Source organism: Protopterus annectens, chromosome 9.part0 (assembly GCF_019279795.1).
Source record: "Protopterus annectens isolate FY-2018-M chromosome 9.part0, PAN1.0, whole genome shotgun sequence".
Classification (NCBI taxonomy): domain Eukaryota; kingdom Metazoa; phylum Chordata; order Ceratodontiformes; family Protopteridae; genus Protopterus; species Protopterus annectens.
This window is the reverse complement of record NC_056743.1, coordinates 259,791,657-259,808,983: the sequence shown is the minus strand read 5'-3', so window position 1 is coordinate 259,808,983 and position 17,327 is coordinate 259,791,657. Positions and strand designations below refer to the sequence as shown.

Genomic DNA, 17,327 nt, shown 5'->3' with positions numbered 1-17,327 from the left:
TGGATGTAAGAGGTCCTTGAAGGCTGTCAGGGCATTCTGTACAGCTAGCATTTCTTTTTGATTGATGTGCAGATTCCTTTGATCTGCAGTCTATATGCCTTGAACGCACCGTCCTGCCATGTGTGCCCCCCAGGCATAGTCCGATGCATCTGTTGTCATAGTTTGCCTGGCTGGGGGTAAGGTGAAAGGCTGACCCTTGTTTAGGTGGCATGCCTGTGACCACCATAGAAACTCCTGTTGAAGGCAGGGAATGAGAGGTATCATTGTTTCCAAGCTGTGGCTCTATTGAGTCCATACGCTTTTTAGGTACCATTGTAATTTCCTCATATGCAGTTTTGCAAATGGTATTAGTAGTATGCAAGATGCCATGAAACCAAGGCCTGCAGAATTTTTCTTGCAGGGAGTTGGGTCTTTATTGCCATTATTTTGAAGTATTAAGTTAGTTGTAGTTGTTTGTCTGGCGTCAGATAAGCCATCTGGGCCATTGTATTCAAGCTGGCACCCAGGAATGTCATATTTTGTGAGGGCACTAGTTTTGATTTCTTTTCGTTTACTGTGTACCCTAGGCAACTTAGAAGGTGTTTTACAAAAGTCAGATGTTGTAAGAGAATGTCCTTGCTTTCTGCTTGAATGAGGCAGTCGTCCAGGTATGGGTATATTTGAATTCCTCTTTGTCTGCAGTATGCAATTACTGGTGCCAGGCATTTTGTGAAGACCCTGGGCGGAGTAGATAAGCCAAAGGGCAGAGCAGAGAATTGGCAATGGGTTGAACCTGCAATGAAACGGCGGTATCTTCTGCAATTTTGTCTGATAGGGACATGCAGGTATGCCTCCTTGAGGTCCAACGTTACTAGTCAAGCTTTCTTGCCCAACATGGGAAGAAGCTGCTGTAGTGTTAGCATCTTGAATTTGGGTACTTGCAAGAAGGTGTTTAGAATTGAGCGGTCCAGAATGGGTCTCCAAGCATTGTCCTTTCTGTGGACTAGAAAGAGCCTTGAGTAAAATCCTTGGCCTTGCTCCTGAGTAGGTACCAGTTGAATGGCTCATGTCCATGAGAGCTGTAATTTGTTTTTGTGCCTCTGCCCATTGATTTTATGGCAGGTTTGGCATTCCTTTTATCCTTGGCAAGGTGTGGAAATGGAATCTGTATCCTTGTAAGATAATGTCTAGGACCCATTTGTCCTTTGTGACGATGCGCCAGTTGTCTGTGTAAAAAAAAGTTAATTTTCCTCCCAAGGGAGCTGCCAAGAGAGTCTTGCTCGGCAGTTTGAGGTTTAAGTCACTGTGTTTACCTTCTAGTAGTTTGGGACCTGTCTTCTCCTCCCTTCTGTGTTGCAGTGCCCCACTGGCTAGGTTTGTAAGGGATTTGTGCTTGTCTTCTGCCCCTTGGGCGCCTGTATTTACCCCTCTGTGGTCTGTCAGAAGCTGGAAAGAACCAATTTTTTGTTGGCCAATTTCTGCTGAAGTGTGGGGGTTGTACCTGTAAGAAATCTTTGACCGTCTGCATAGATTTTGCCTTATCCTCCATTTTCTTTAAAACCTCTTCTGCTTTAACCCCAAATAAGACATCCTGCTGTAAGAGTGCATCTAGTAACTTTGCTTTAACATGATCAGGCAGAGTTTGTTCCTTTAACCAAGCATGCCTACGTATAACAGACCCAGTAACAGCTGCTCTACAGGAAACTTCCAAGGAATCAAATCCACATTGTAAAGTAGGTTTGCCCACCTGTTCAGCTGCATGCAACAGATCCTGCATTTCCTTGAATTCAAACTGTTGAGGGTGCGTGCTCATCTTTTGTTTTATTTGAGACATTAGGATTTGCTGGTATTTAAGCATGTGACATTGACAATTTAGTGCTCTCATAGTTAGAGTAGCTGAGGTGTAAACCTTCTTCCCCCACCTATCTAGTGCTCTGGAGTCCCTTTCAGATGGTACAGGATTTTTAGCCATAGAAGCCTTAGCCCCTTTGGGACCCTGGGAGATTGTCTCTGGGTCAGCAACAGGGCTTTTGTAAAGGAATTTGTGTGAGTCAGGCACTCTGTAACATCTTCTCCTCTTTAGTATCAAACACCAAAATAACAGAGCGCCAGTGAAATTAACGCTTTTATTCACCACGAAAAAATAAAATACATGCGTTTTCGTCCTACATACAGGACTTCATCAGACAACCATTTTTAACTTGAAAAGCCCTTTAAATAATCTCTGAACACCAGATGGGGGTAGAATATACATGAAACATAGGTTTAAGGAAATCTTCATTGACACACACACACACACACACACACACAAGAAATAAAAACATAGTTTTCACATACCCAAGTTTTTAAACTAACTTATTTAAGATATTATTAATGAGATGTTTTACAGTAATTTATTAGTAAATTATTTATGAATGTTTATCATATTTATTTTAATTTAAATTATTTATATAAATAAATGATGTGGAATGATCAAGTTTAGCACAAGACACTTTCAGAGAGTAGGCATTAATATTCATGAGATGTAAAGGGAGATTTGTTAGTCTGAATGGAAGGAGATGTATTTCATTGGATTAACAATTAAACAGGTGACTTAGAGATTATTTAAAGGGCTTTTCAAGTTAAAAATGGTTGTCTGATGAAGTCCTGTATGTAGGACGAAAACGCATGTATTTTATTTTTTCTTGGTGAATAAAAGCGTTAATTTCACTGGCGCTCTGTTATTTTGGTGTTTGATACTAAAGAGGAGAAGACTGTGGTCCAGGCGTTCTTTTTGTTTGTTTATTGGAGTTTTAGAACTGCCGTTCTGCTGAATTACTTGGTTTATGTGAAAGTGGACTATTGGCTTCTTTCTCTATATTAACTTGTTGCAAAAAATGAGTGGCGAAGGCCAGGAGGAAGCTGGACAGTCTAGGAGGCTTATCGGTCAGCTCACTGAGCCGATAGACCTGCTTACGCCTCTCTGTGTCAGCCTTGTGGCTAATAGGAGGTGTGTGACGGAGGAAGCAGATGGGGTTGACGAAAGAGAGCAACCGAAAGGGAAGAGAAAAAGGGAGCTGATTGGTAACCGTTATGGGACAGGCGACCTGGAAGACACCAATATTACTAACTTTAATCCTGCAGCCACACCGAGGATTTTGGGAGAGGAAGTGAATGAAACGGAGAGAAGAAGTGGTTCCTTTAAAGAACTTGGGGCCAAACCCAAGATAAGCGCTGTTTTTGTAGCGCATGAAGGTACTGTTTCAAGTAATACAAAAAGTAAAACTACTGAGGAATGGTTGAAAAAAGACTTTTTATTTAACAATGTTTCTGGTGAGAAACAAAATGACTTTAGTGTTAAAGATGGTAATTCATACAGAGTGAAAATTGACAAAATGTATGATTACATGATGAAATACAGGGTTTTTAGTATAGAAAATGCCTACCTAAGAGAGTGCTTGAAAAGGGAAATTGTTCCTAAAGGTTTGAGGGTGGTTAAATACCCTAACAATGTTATTGTGGGGTTCCACTTCCATAAATGTTTGTTGAAAATATTTAATAATTGTGGGCTTGAAATATTGAAAGCAATAATTGAAGAAAATGAAAGTAAGCAAAGTGAATTAGAGAATGAAATTGAAGAATTAGACAAAAGTATAAAGTCTGATTTAATTTTTAACATAAAGGAAGAACGGGATAGGTTTTATAACATTAGAAGGGACATTGACACTAAATGTGAGAGTATTACACAACGAAAGATGGGGAAGTTAAGAAGGGATATTATCGAATATGAGAATGACCTTTGTTACCCCAAGCCTATAGAAAAAAGGTATAACACAAAAGGTTTTATGAGGAAAAACAACAAATATTTTTTTAAAAAACAAGAAGGGTATGTGAATAGGAATAATTCTGAATGGGAAACAGAGACATACGATCAAGAATTCCCCCCGTTGGTGGGAAGAAGAGTTTATGAAACTGACTATCAAGAAAGGGGAGAACATTTTCAGCAATGGGGGGGAGAAGAGGGAGGGGGAGATTTTAATGGATATTACCCCCCTTCTGAGAACCTGACTCCCACTAGAAGCATAGAAAATAATGCAATAAATAGGGACAATACTAAATACACTTATAATGAATTCAGCATTTACAATTTTGGGAATATAAATTTGACTATACCACACTTCACTTTATTGAGTAAGGGGCTGAAGTTTATTCCCATGGTAAAAGGTGACTTCACAAGAACCATTCTAGATATAAAGCTATTTACAAGAAAAATTAATTTAGAAGTAATGGCAGGAATGGAAAAACAAGGTATGAAAGGAGATGGATTAACTAGAAAATCGACATACAACCCCCCCCCCCTATTACCTCAAATAAAAAATTTTGAGAATGTTTTAGTAGAAGGGGTGAGGAGTAAAAGTAACAAAGTATGGTGTAACGAAAATTTAACTGTAGAAGAAAAGGTAGTCTTAAAAGAATTAAGTGGTGATGACACAGTCAGGGTGATGAAACCTGACAAGGGAGGGGGAATTGTCATTATGGATAAATTGTTATATGATGGAAAGATGAATGCAATTTTGAGGAATGAGAACATCTATACTATAGTATCCTTGAATGAGGTAAATGTAGCATACAAACGGATAGACAACTTGTTAGAGGATTTACTCACTGAAGAAGTAATAGATATGAAAATTTTTAAGTATTTAGAAGTGAATAAACCCAGAATAGCTACAATATTCGGGATACCTAAAATCCATAAAAATAAGGATGACCCCCCCCCCTAAGGCCAATAGTTTCGGCAGGTGGTTCTAAAACTGAAGCAATGGCTAAATTTGTTGACTACAAGTGTAAACACATTTGGGTCAACAATCAAATTATATTAAAGGACTCCTGGGACTTTTTGAGCCTACTAAAGCCTGAACACTACAGGGAGGATATGTTATTTGTGACAACTGATGTAATTGATTTATTTAGTTGCATTCCCTATCAGGAAGGGATAGAAATGTTCGAAGAGAGCATTTTTGAAGATAAAAAATTAAAACAAAAGGACAAAATAGCTTGTGTAGCACTTATGGATTATGTGTTGAAATTCAATTTTATTATGTTCCAAGGGGAGTATTATCAACAAAAATCTGGAGTGGCTATGGGGGCGGCATGTGCCCCCACATACGCCAACATTGTTTTATTAAAATGGGAAGAAAAATACATAATTAATAGTGAATATAAACAATACTGGTTGACATACCACAGATTTTTGGATGATATAGTGTTATTTTGGATAGGGGGGCTTGACAAATTTTTGGAATTTTTTGAATATATTAGTGGAACTACTAACTTCTTGAGATTTACATACTCTACTAGTTTAGAAACGCTAAAATATTTAGATATAGAGTTATACAAAAGAGATGGAAAATATGAAACAAAAGTGCATAGAAAGGAGACTTATGTAAATTCCTATTTGCACTATAATAGTGCCCACCCCCTGCACAGTAAAAAGAATATTGTCAAGGGGCAATTTGTCAGGGGGTCTAGAATGACCAGTTGGGACTATGATTTCGAAGTAGAGTGTAAAGTTTTAGAAAAAATGTTCTTGGAACGTGGTTATCCTGCAGAATTTATTAGTAAAATAAGGAATGAAGTGGAAAAGGAAGGCAGGAGAGATTTAAGCCAATTTTGGGGAGAGGGGTCAATAATGAGAATCAAAATGACGTTAACAAGAACAAAATAGATCAACAAACATACAAAAGAAGTTTAGTAGTAGAATACAATGCTTCCAATAGGAAAGTAAAGGAATTTTTAAATAGGGAATGGAATAAATTCTCCGCTTTGACGGACTTGGAAGAGATTACCAAAATGGAACCAAAAGTAGTTTATAGAAACTCTTGTAGCCTAAAAAATTTGATGGAAAGGAATGGACATAGTAAAAATAAAGGGAATAGAAATAAAGTAGGAACATACAAGTGTGGCAGATGCCACCAATGTTCGTACATTATAAACAGGGGAGAAGTATATATTGAAAGCAGAAAGAGATGGTTAGGCAGTAAAGGTTTTTTCAACTGTGATAGTAGAGGGGTCGTGTATCTTGTTATCTGTCAGACCTGTCAGTTTTTTTATGTAGGGAAGACAGAAAGACAACTGAAAAGAAGGATATATGAACATTCTTATGATATCACAAAAAAGAAAAACACAAATGCATTGTACAGGCATTCTATTTCCTGCATTAAATTTAAATATGAATTTTTTGTTCTGGATCAAGTTAAACCAGACATTAGAGGGGGCCTGTGGGAAGAAATATTATAGGGAGCTTTGGTGGCAGGTCAACCTCGATGCAGGAAATAAACCAGGAATGAATGATTTTATATCAATTTCTTCTCTGTTGAAATTAAAGGCTAATAACATTTGATAAACTCAAGTATGTAATTCTTCAAAATGAACACCAGATGGGGGTAGAATATACATGAAACATAGGTTTAAGGAAATCTTCATTGACACACACACACAAGAAATAAAAACATAAGTTTTCACATACCCAAGTTTTTAAACTAACTTATTTAAGATATTATTAATGAGATGTTTTACAGTAATTTATTAGTAAATTATTTATGAATGTTTATCATATTTATTTTAATTTAAATTATTTATATAAATAAATGATGTGGAATGATCAAGTTTAGCACAAGACACTTTCAGAGAGTAGGCATTAATATTCATGAGATGTAAAGGGAGATTTGTTAGTCTGAATGGAAGGAGATGTATTTCATTGGATTAACAATTAAACAGGTGACTTAGAGATTATTTAAAGGGCTTTTCAAGTTAAAAATGGTTGTCTGATGAAGTCCTGTATGTAGGACGAAAACGCATGTATTTTATTTTTTCTTGGTGAATAAAAGCGTTAATTTCACTGGCGCTCTGTTATTTTGGTGTTTGATACTAAAGAGGAGAAGACCGTGGTCCAGGCGTTCTTTTTGTTTGTTTATTGGAGTTTTAGAACTGCCGTTCTGCTGAATTACTCTAACATCTATCAGGTTTGGCTGGAGCAGGAGGCAGAGAATCTGGATTTAGACTAAATTCTAAGTAAACATCATCCACAATGTCTAAAACTGGAGGGATAGCAAGTAGTCTGTGCTGGGGGAGTAAAAGAAACTCTCGGAGTCTTTTCTTTGAGTCGGAGTAGTCCTGACCTTCCCAGTGGAAATGTTCCCTCATGGTATGTAAGGTTTCCCCAAAGGAATAGTCTTCAGGGGGAGAAGCTGAGGGAATGGAATCCTCAGCATCAGAATCTTCATAAGGGGGAAAGGAGTAATCCTGTTCCTCAGAGGAGCCTGAGGAAATAGACACTTGATCAGAGGAGGCATAATCCTCCTCTTGTCTGGGCCTTTTGTCGGGGGGGGGGGGGTTGGGAACCCCTGATTAAAGGAATCAAATCTTCAGCCATTTTAAGCATCTGTTTCTTAGGCATGGGGCCAAGAACTGGAGACTGATGTGCAGTCTTTTTTGGTTTTAGAGGAGTCTTAAGCTTAGCATAAGATTTTATGGTGAGAGTAGTCGGTCTGAAGACACCTTCTGAAACCGAAGGTGTTTCCACAACACCGGCTTCCCCTTCTGTAATGTCGTCGGTAGGGCCTAAAGAAAATGGCTGCGTCAGCCTAGAACTCTCTGCTTGAGAATCCAAAGCGGTCTGGGGTTCCAATTCTGCAATCACCAGGGGCTGCATAGGCGCCTCATTGAAAACTGGAGAACCGGTGACTAGCCCAGCCGAGGCCTCGGAGTCTGGCTTGGATCTAGGCTGCCTGTCATTATCTTTGCGTTTTTTATGCACGACAGTAGTCGGTTGCTCCGACGGCATAGTGTAATTAAATTTCCTACCGAAGTAGTGTTGTGCGAAATCAAAGCGTCGCTTTATAGTTCGCTTATTGAACCTAGCACAAAACCGACAACCAGTGACTTCGTGGTCTGGGCCAAGGCAAGGTATACAATAAGAATGAAAGTCCTTATGAGGTATTTGCTTCCCACAAGAAATGCAATTGTTAACTTTTTCTGACATCAGACTGAAGCAAGAAAAGGTTCTGAGCTTTGAAGACTTCGGACTGAAATTCGATTTTAAAATCTCAGGTGTCGGACGACCGGCACTTGCGAACTGCTTCTGCTTCGGGCACCGCGTGGCAAGAAAGACTGGAGAAAATGGTGTCAGATGCCTCTTGTATACCCCTGGCGCACTGACGTCAGGGAAGAAGTGACAGCAACCGACGCCGGACCAAGACTTTGGAATTCTGGCCAACTGCGGGACCACCTGATGGCAGGATAACCCAAGTGTGATGACTGCAGCAGGGTAACACGATGAACATCAATGGGGGACGCTGTGGTCTGGGCCTAAACAAGTGACGCAGTAGGAGTGGATGTCTCGGTGTGGTATTTGCTTTCCAAAGGTGAGACAATTATTAACTTTTTCTGACATCGGTTAGTGCAAGAAAAAAGGATCCCCAACGAGATACTTAGCTTTAGAAGACTTCAACTTCAATTCGGAGACAAAAACTCAGGTAGCAGCCGACCGGCACTCATGCAAACTGCTTCTGCTTCGGGCTCCATGGAAAGAAAGACTGATGTAATGGCATCAGCTGTCTTACTTTATACTACTGACTACCTGACGTCAGTCCTCAAGGGAAAGCAACTGATGCAGAAATACTAAGTCTCTGGTATTCGGGCCAGCCGAGGGCTACCCTGGCAGGGATAACCCAAATGTGATGACTGCAACAGTGAAACACGAAGAACATAAAGGAAACTTTCCCTTATCTTGCCACTGCTTGTCTACAGCAGTGGAAGAAAAATATTATAAACATATATCATGTTACCATCAATGAAATGCATTCTTAACTCATAATTACAAGTTGAAGGTTACAGTGTTAAAATGTGTGTGTGCCTATAATCAGGAATAACCTTATAAGCATGCATGCCACTTGTTGTTGTGTCTTTCGGCTTAGGGGTCGCCACAGCAGAACTCCTGTCCGCTAATGTTTGGTAGTGGATTTTTACGTGCCGAGTTACCAGCCCTGACGCACAACCTTCAACGAAGGCACGCCCATTCACGCATGCCTCCACACAGAAGACTCTCTAGCTGTGAATCGAATGGGACAATGTCTTGCTGTGAGGCGACAACGCTACCGCAGCACCACTACCGCGGGATAAGCATGCATGCCACTAACGTTTCTGAATTTGACTGAGATTCGTTAGAAGTTAAGACGACTGGTAACTGGGAAACTAACTGGCTGGCTGCTTATGAATTTAAAGTAAAAAAAAAAAATTCTCTCTCCTCAGTGAACATTTTGCAGTTCATTAATGTCAGCATTGATAGATCAACTGAACACTTTTTTTATTTCCTTTTCTTGCATTTGCATCACAGTCTTGTGCAGTCCTACTTGTTCTTCCCCTTGCATACAGTCACTGAAGACGTTACAGCTATAGCATGCAGCAGTGAGTGGCACAGAGTCAAACTGTCTTACATTTCAACAGTCAAGTTACTGCAGAAAATTGTAATTTAAAGGATCCAGTTGGAATTTCATGGCACCTTGTTGCATTTTAAGTTAAAATATCTCTACTTTCTAGCAAATACTGCACACTTGAGAGGTATGATTCAGACTGCATAATTCATTATCTGCATATTTCTAACAAGATACCTTGTGTCAGCACAAACCAGACACCCCATCCTCTTACAACCATCACCACAGACATAAAACAATAAAGACTAAGTACAAAAGCAATATTCCTACCTAAAGCTACCTTAGCTTGCTGGATTTGCTATCTTCAAGTGACTAAGTGCAAACACAGAAGGCTGAAATTGGCTCCAAGAGAAATGAAGAAAACCATGTAACAATTGAGTTCTAACAGTAAATCTGTGAGGGGATCGTGGATTAAATCTGCATGTGACCTGGCAATTGGGGCCTTTCTAAATGGAACAGACATTACACAGGCAATCACACAATGGCAAAAGAAAATCTCATCTTCATACACAGTGACACTATTACAAACTACACAACGGCCAAGCAAAATGTAGAACCAGAATGGCTGCTGAACTGCAGAATACAAACAATGCTGTAAAATAATGTATCCAGACAAGTCATAGAAAAAATGCTACTATACAAGACAAATAAGGCACTCAAGAACTGTATATTATGTACAACAGCATCACCTCACAGATGGTCAAAAAACAGTTTCACCTCATGGCATGCTTTGAACCAGAAGTGGTTATAAATAATAACACAGTTAAGTTTTACTTTAAACAGAATCACTGCATGCAAATTCCATCCATCCACAACCCCTTTTTTCCATCCAAGGTTCTCTTGCTACGGTTGTTCTTCCACACCACACACAAACATGCACACACACCTATAGCCAATTTGGAGTGTCCAATCCACCTATCACATGACTTTGGACTGTAGGAGAAAAACAAGTTACCTGGAAAAAAACCTCAAAAAACTAGGAATGACATACAGACTCCACACAGAAGGCACCCCAGTACAGAATCATACCAGAGAACCTCTTACTGTGAGGAGATAACACTATCCACAGAGTGCCCAATCACTGTATGTAATATGCCCAGCAAAACCACACAGCGTTATAAATCACTCTCCAGCTAAAACCCACACAACAGCTGCTGCCTAAACACAGAATACAGCAATATCTCCATTTTGCTTACATCCCTCTACTGTTTCTTTCCACATCCCACAGATGTGCTATAAGTGAACCACCAAAATGTCCAAAGGTAAGCAAGCATTTGTGCATGTAGGTGTTTGTGTTTGCACACAAGCACATTCTACAACAGACTGCCTCCCTACCCAGAAATAGATCTCTGACTTCATGGATATTTCTAGCTCCCCCTGATCCCTGAAGAGGATAAAGTGGGTATCAGAAAAAGACAGAATAAAAAATAAAACCAACAAAGACCCAACTTACTGTATTAAAATTCCACTAAACATGTTTCTGATAAGAGATAAACCACCAATGTTAGCCAGGTAAAATTAGGACTTTGCCTAACAGTAAACTCAATTAGCACTTTTAAGCATAAATTGTAGACAGTTAAAATCCATGCATTTTAATCTGTTAAAGTTATGAAGCTCTCCTTCAAAAAGGCAAATATACAGTGCTGCAAGATAACTCTGATGCTGTCACAATAAAGTCTTGTAACTGTATTACATTTTGAGTAAGGTGCCCCATTGAAGCATTCCACAAAAACAAGACACAAGAAAGAAGTGGCCATATGGAAGTTAAAAAACATTCCCCCAAGACTGCTCACCCCACTGGAAATGCAATTGGATATACAGATTTGGTGATTAACCTGCTACTGCTTGAGAAGCACCAGATCCATTCATTCACACTGATTTGCACTGCCGTTTCGTGTATGATTTCTTAGTGCAGGCATGAGAACTCAACGGACAGTACTATCATACCTTCATTCAAGTCAACAACTCACGATCCCTTCCTCAAGGCCAGTCTGGTCCAAGGACACTAAGCCATCAACAGAAGTATTAAGTGAATGTTAACTGACAAGAGGATTCACGTTTAACTTCATTTGCTGCCTCTGATCTTTAAAAGATAGTCATAGTACTAAAGAGAAAAGTACAGTTGTGTACACTTACCACAAATGTAGATGTTCAAGTGTATTCACTGTTGCAGTCATCACATTTGGGTTATCTGCTTGCAGTAGCCCTCAGTCGGCCTGATTATCAAAGTATTGGGTCCTGCATCAGTTGCTGTCTCATCTTCCGTGACGTCAAGTAGTCAGGGGTATAAAAAGTATGCAGCCGACGCCATTACATCAGTTTTTTTTGCCCCATAAGTCAGATGCCTCCCTAATGGGAAGCAAATATATATTTATGTATTGTTTGAGCCAATATTCATTTTCCCCTAGAGAGCCCTCCTGCTTTGGCCTGTAAGCAGCCCCCCACCACACACACACACACATCTTCCATTTTCTCTCCTATTCCCTTCTGTTAGCAAATAGTACCCATAACTGATAATTACTGTGTGTTTGTTAATTTAAAGTGAGACCACAGTAGCCTACTGATACAAGGTTATCCTGTTTTTCTACCTGTGAAATGGTTAAGAAATGACTTAGTTTCAGAGCAGTCCTTGGTCAATTCTGATTGTTTCTTAAACACAAACTTGTCTTTTCTCTGGCTCATTTGCAGCAGTAGAAAAGAACTGCCTGCTCACACCCTTGTTCTCCCCCTTCCCTGTTTATTACTTTAAGCCAGTCCCAAAGTTAATAAATATTACCTATGGCAGGCACCATCTTTAAAACTACAATCCACCCTTTGAGCACCTCATGCTCAGCACTGCCATAGAACTTATTAAAACTGCCCGAACTGGGGCACAGCTAACTGAACGTTTGTGGAAATACAGGGTACCTACCCGAGTCTCCACATTCACTAGCATATGTTCATTTATCGGTTTACTCTGTTACCCGATTGTTTCCAGCCCCCTCATAAGAGCAACTACCAGGGTCTCTACCCCCTTCGCTCCCCACCCTGCCCCCTATTTCCTCCCACCCCCAGTGGTCCTACCTTTATTACTCTCACAAACTCCTCCCATCTTTCCAATAGCCAACCACAGCGCTAAACCCAACATCACCTCCTCCATCTTCACACTACTATCACTCCTCCTCAGCTAACATGTACAAGCATACCTTACACCTATGTTCACTGCATGCACTCTCCTTGCATATCTTACATCCTACCAAACCTCCATCATTCCCCCACTCAACCACTACCACTGTACTACTACTCACACCACCACTCATGTCTCACCCTCACTCAGCTCCCCTCCCACCAACTCAAGAACCATCCCTATGCACCCCACGCATATTCTACCAACTATATTACTCAAACATAAAGCATCCCTACAACTTAACATAGTAACCCTCCCACCCCACCATACCTATTACCAACAGAGCACAATCATAATGTTTCCCTAATAAACAAACACACCCGAAAACTAATAACCTCATGCATATCAAAACTAGCAGTAAGTGGAGACATCCACCCCAACCCTGGCCCTACCATCTCCAACCCCAATCCTCATAATCAGACTAGAAACCACTACTTCTCCCATATCACAGCCAATAGAAAGCCAAGTGACTTCCTTCTACTAAGCCTAAATATTAGAAGTATATCCAACAAAGTCCATGAACTCCATGCCACCATAGACTTGTACACTCCCCAGATATAGTCATCCTGACAGAAACCTGGCTAAAACCTCACATTACCAGTGAGCAACTCCTCCCTACTGGTTACGGCATACTAAGAGTAGACCGGCTAAACAAGAAAGGAGGCGGTGTAGCTCTTATATTTAAACAGCATCTAAACATCCAGATCTTAAAATCATCAGCTCTGCAAATAGGCAATGAAGAAATAATATATACCAACCTCAAAATAAACCAAAACAAAACCATCAACATAACTGGATGCTACTTCCCACCTGGCCAAAATATCCCTCCACTAGAAAACCTCCTCAGCTAGTCTATCCACCATCTCCCCAAAGAAATTATAATTTTAGGTGATTTCAAAATTGACTGGCAATCCTGTTCTGGCAACCATCCAACACAGCATGTAAACCTTCATGGCTTCACCCAACTAGTCCAGTCGCCAACCAGGATAAATAAAAACTCCAGCAAGCACACTACCCTGGATTGGATACTTGTCAGTAAGAGCCCCCAGTCATACATAACAGGCTGCTTATCAGATAGCCTCAGTGATCACTCCCCAACATTCCTACTCAAAAAATACCTATACCAAGCTAAACCTGTCATCTACCATCAAATACGTAAAAAACTAAACTTTAACCCACTCACATTCATCTCATCCCTCAAAGAATGTAACTGGCATCCTCTAAAATACCTCAGTCTTGATGACGCAGTTGAATTTTTTAATACTACCTTCCTGAACATCCTTAATTACCATGCCCCCATAAGACTTTCCAGAATCAAAGCACAACCATCCCCATGGCTACAGAAAACCACTAAGTCAGAAATGAAAAACAGGGATAAAGCCTGGGAGCACTGGTGCAAAACCAAAACCCCCTCAACTAGACAGAATTTCCTAGAACTACATAATAGAGTCAAAAAGCTAATAAAATAAGACAAATTCCAATACTACCAGTCTGCCCTAGACTCCTCCCAACACAGCCCCAAACAATTCTGGTCCTCCATAAACTCCATCCTCCACCCAGGTAAAGTCAGTACCCCTCCTCCTAACATCCCTCACTCCTCCGAAAATATTGCTACCTCATTCAACACACACTTCACACAAACCATACTATCACTAGCTAAACAACACACAACATCCCTCCCCCTCCAACTCACACCTTCAACTAGTAATTTCCCCACTGCCTTCTTTTTTTCTCCTGTATCTACCTCCAACATAAAAAAAATTAACTAGACTTAAGCCCACCAAATTAGCAGCAGACAACCTCCCAAGTGAATAACTAAAAATCACAGCTGATGCTCTAGCCTACCCAGTATCCATCTTGATTAACCGAGCTCTGTCAGAAAGTTATGTTCCCACACGGTGGAAAGCATCACATATAATTCCCCTCCACAAAGGCGGCCCCTCCACAGAACTAACCAATTACCGCCCCATAGCTATTCTCTCTCCACTCTCCAAAATACTAGAGAGATGCATTCACTCTCAGGTCTCAGACTACCTCCTTACGAACAACCTCCTTTCCAATACTCAGCATGGTTTCCGACCAAACCATAGCACCACCACTGCCTTACTCTCCTTTACTAACACTATACTTCAGCAATAAAAACAATGGCTCTCTCTCCTCTGCTACTTTCCTAGACCTATCTAAAGCATCTGACATGGTCCCACACAAACAACTCATTTCTGTCCTCAATAACCTATCCTTCTCTCAGTCAGTCACCAACTGGTTTCAGAGTTACCTGTCTGACCGCCAACAATCTGTTGTATGGCAGAATGACATCTCCCCAACTACCTGTCTCTATAGGGGTTCCCCAAGGATCCATCCTTGGACCCCTACTCTTCTCTATTTTCACCAATAATCTAGCCTCTGCCACCAAACATGGCACACTCATACTATACGCGGACGACTCGCCCATCATCTGCTCAGCCCAGTCCCTACCCAGACTGCAAAAAGTCACACAGGAAGCCTTTTCCTCTGTTGAAACTTGGTTATCCGATGCCCAATTAATACTCAACCCAAACAAAATTAAACTACTCCTCTTCCAACCCACCAAACATACTCAAAACAACTCTCACTTTATCACAGCAAAAGACAGCATCACTACACACCCAACAGAACACACCAAATTGCTAGGAGTGGAAATAAAACTAAAATTTGACATTCACATATCCATGACCATAAAAAAAGTCCACAATCTTAAACTTGGTTGACTTTTTCGAGACAGTCACCAAGGCCATTGATGAGGGAAAGGCAGTCCATACAGCCTACCTCTGGCAAAAAAAGGCCACACAATACCCCCCCCCTCTCAGGTATCATCGAAAAACTCATCAGCTTGAATGTCATCACAAGATGGGCAGAACCCACAGGGTCAGAGTTGCTGGAGCCATGTCAGACTCAAAGCCTGTCACAAGTGGTGTCCCACAGGGGTTATGGCTGACAAAGTTTGAGATGACTGCAACTGGGCGCCATAGGAAAAAACATCTGACACAGATGACCTCCAGAAGGGCCCTCATCTCCAGAAATGGATAACTGGTGCCAGAGCTTTTGAGGGAAAGGCAGTCCATACAGCCTACCTCGACCTGGCAAAGCCTTTTGACACAATACCCCCTCAGGTATCATCCAGGGTCAGAGTTGCTGGAGCCATGTCAGACTCAAAGCCTGTCACAAGTGGTGTCCCACAAACACAGGAGGGTTATGGCTGACAAAGTTTGCAGATGACTGCAAACTGGGCCATAGTTAAAAACACATCATCTGACACAGATATCCTCCAGAAGGGCCTCACAGAAATGGATAACTGGTGCCAGAGCCATGGCCTGAAGTTAAAACGCAAAAATGCATAGTCATACCCTTTGGGTCAGAGATCTGGGGACCCAGGTTGACAGTAGCCTTTTCGTTACACTTGCTAAAGTAGTTAGGAAAACCTTCTATATCACCCACCTGATCATGAAGGGATTCACATCTAGACAAGGGGAGGGTCATCCCCCTGTACTCATCACTTATTAGATTATGATTTGAGTACAATGCCCGTGAATGTATCTGACCAGACACCTTCAGTCTCATACCGCTTTGCTCAGAGTGACCTGTGCCTGACATATAAGAACCACAAGGGCGGAGGAGACTTAAACTACACGTTTATAATAGAACGTGCTGGAGGGATCATCACCCAGAGACTCCTCATGCTGTGAACAAAAAATCCTCACATGTGTGAGGCAGAGCATGTTCACAATGGATGGAGAGATTGCATATACCCCAGGGATTATTACTTCAGCCCCACTGCTTGACAGAGAGGCAAAAATGATAGCATATAGTTTTTTCAAAACTAAAGGGGTGTAAAAAAGCCACATAACTATGGGCTAGGCTTATAAATGCCCTTGGGCAGATAGCCTAGTATGAACCTATGAACCTATGAACCTATAAAAAACTAGGAGCGTTATACAGAAATAAGCAACTTCTCACCAAAGCAGCAAAGATGTTAGTAGCAAATTCCCACCTTATTTCCACCCTACTTTATGCCTCTCCAATATATACCAACCTAAGGCAATGCGATCTAAATAAGCTAGAGACCCGCTACAACAAAATCGTCAAATTCGCCATGGGGCATCCTACCGTAGTCACCACCGTCTCTCACTTGCTGAACTGGGCAGGTTTGAACTCCCTCACCTCCTTCAATGGTATCAACTCTCAGTCGCCCACAAACTAGTAAACCATCCACTAAATGTCCCATCCCTTCAAAATCTACTCCAACCCTATCGCACCACCAGACCACTAAGATCCAGCAACAAAAATCACTTGTAGATCACTAAAGTCAATAACTCTGCTGGTGAAGCACTATTCTCTTGCACCATAGCCAAATTATGAAACTCCCTCTCACCCACAATTACCTCCATATCATCATGCACCCACTTCAAAACTTTACTAAAAGCACACCTAAAAAAATGCTGGCTATGCCCTTGCAACTCCCACTCTAGTATCACCCACCCCATCCAACACGACCTTTCTTTCCACCCCACTAGCTACCTTGATTATAGCAAGCTCGGATGCTCATAAGCCTAGTACTTATTATACAGCAGGAACTTCTTATTGTAACAATTGTTAATGTCTGATGTACTATGTTCTTCATCCGTAACTGTTTGTAATTAATTGCTATGTTAATCAATTTGTTAATCGCTATGTAA

At 40.8% G+C, this 17,327-nt stretch overlaps 1 protein-coding gene across 1 annotated transcript in view; it reads right to left on the bottom strand.

The window, feature by feature from the left end:
* Positions 1-17,327, bottom strand: part of NAT10 (N-acetyltransferase 10) — a 1,889,152-nt gene that overhangs the window by 217,296 nt on the left and 1,654,529 nt on the right. The window lies entirely within an intron of this gene.